The sequence below is a fragment of the Pundamilia nyererei genome, unplaced genomic scaffold (assembly GCF_000239375.1).
Source record: "Pundamilia nyererei isolate P.nyererei 1_Seehausen unplaced genomic scaffold, PunNye1.0 scaffold01426, whole genome shotgun sequence".
NCBI classification, from domain to species: Eukaryota; Metazoa; Chordata; class Actinopteri; order Cichliformes; family Cichlidae; genus Pundamilia; species Pundamilia nyererei.
The window spans coordinates 3438-5845 of NW_005188827.1; positions in this window are offsets into that span (position 1 = coordinate 3438).

Below are 2408 nucleotides of genomic sequence, written 5' to 3' on the forward strand. Positions count from 1 at the left end.
TTTTTTATAAATGGTTGAATATGTGCTGATTGCAGCAGAGAACAGGGAAAATCTTGTGATTTCTATGATGTAATAATTTCAGATTTCGACAGATATTAAACTTGAAAATGATCCTTGATTCACCCGAGGACGGCTTGAACAAGAATGTAGGGTTATCATTGATAACAGGTTGGTTGTTATATTCTTAGACATGCATAATGAAGCGCCTTGAGGCGACTTATGTTGTGATTTGGCGCTATATAAATAAAATTGAATTGAATAATTGTGCCGGTGTGTATTTTGTATTTCCCTTTTAGTTTTGGTAAAACAAAAACGTTATCACGTGTTAAATCTTGTGGAATTTGAGGATCAAAAATTGCCACTGAATTATATTAAACACTGCAACAAAAGGAACGGCGACGTACTAACAGATGTGTTCATCCCAACAGGAAGAGGAAACAACCTTTTGGAATACAGATTGTGAACTTTCGAGCTGCATGTAAATGCATCGTCAAATGCAGCCGCATATTGAACAGCACATAACCATGTAAAATTACTTACACGTAGACGACATGTGTTCATCCATCGATCAGAGTGTGTTGCAGCTATTTGTTCTTTATTTTTATTATATTTTGAAATTTGTTAAAGTTTGTTGTTAGTTTACTTATATTTTGGGGTTTATTTACAAGTTTATTTGTAGGTTAATATTTGTTTGGTGTTTACCTTGTTAAATCAGTAAGAGCTGTAGGGCCATTTTGTTTCTATAAATAAAGAGACTGGTATAGGACCAGCATGCACTGGGGTGGGCCTATGGTTTTTTACCAGAGCAGCACAAGCAGCAGGAAGTAACAAAAAATTTGATCTTGTTGCCAAACTGGATGAATAAACCATAAAAACGCAACTTTCAAGTGTGGACAGTGGACTTCTTTTGCCTGCGTACAAAATATTATCTCAGTGCAGCAGTGGCTTGTGGGCTTTTAATTGTGGGATGTTTGGTTGGTCAAACAAAAGGAATTGCCACAACAGAGTAAAAAACCTGCCTGTGGACCAAAGGAATAATCCTTCATTAATGGATACGTTGGATATATGGATTTCAAGGATCACTGTCGAACTCGAACAAAAGTTACTGGCTCATCTGAGAGTAACTCCAGACGGATTTGGTGTTGAGGCCTGGATCAACATGTCACTCGTTCATCAAAACTGGAGAGTGATAATATCGTTTAACCCGTAAAGGAAAACAGTGAAGCTATTGGAGTTTAAAGACATTATTTCACTACAAAGTCTGATGAACTGAGTTTTGATGTACTAAACTGGTGCATAATTGGATCGCTAATAGACCCTGTGCACGAGAAAATGCTTTCTTCCTGGTTTGAGACCGGGTGTGGGGGTTGTACATTTCTGGTAGCTTTACTTTGCGGTCAATCGATACTGCGAAGATATTCTCCACAATCATGTCCAAAACGGAAAGATGGCGTTAAGTTACAAAGAGCAGAAGGTGGGAACGCTCACCATTACTATGTCATAAAAAAATAATGATCAGTTTTGACGTTTAAAGAGTTTAGATCGATCAGTTGTTTACATCACTCAACACAAGCAGAACTGCATCACTGCAGCAGAAGACACATCGTCCACATTCAGAAGCACATCTCTGTATAATGACTGGTCTCATGATTTAAACAGGCAAATGTTCCTCCTTCAAACTACAGGTGAAGAATAGTCAAACCAGATGTTTCCCCGTTATGTCGATATCAGCTAGTCAAGTACACACCTACACAGCATGAAAAAAAGTCCATGAAAAAAGCCACACAAAAATGAACGATTGCTGGTAACGGTTTCTATACATTAGTATTTACGAAGGGTATGTTGTCAGCCGCAGCTTTAAAGTTTCAAGTTCCACCAAGCAAAGAAAAAAGCGAAGTAATTTTGCCACTAATGTCAGTTCAGTTCCAGGAGTCAAAACTCAAACTGGAAGCAGAACAAATCCCACCGTTTGTTTTGTTCACACAGCAATCATTTACTAGAGAATTGTAAGCAGTTCAAAGCTAAAATGCATCAGGATGAGTTGACTTTTATCAAGGAAAGGGGAATTTGTTTTGGTTGTTTGAAAGTTGGTCACACAAGCAAAGACTTTAGGAGTCGTTTGGATTGCAACGTGTGTCACCAGGGGTTCTTCATATAGAGCGGAGAGTTCCATGTGCATCCTCAGGTCATGAAGTTGATGCATTTTCTTTTCTATTTTTCCAGTTCAAGTTAAGAGCCAAAAGAGCAATAAAACTGTGCAAACCTTTGCATTTTTGGATCCTGGAAGTTCAGGTACATTCTGTACAGAAACTCTGGCAAAAAGACTGAATCTAAAAGGTAAAAAGACCAATATCCTTTTGAGAACAATGAGTCAAAATAGGATTGTTGGTGCACAAGTTCTGTCTGGT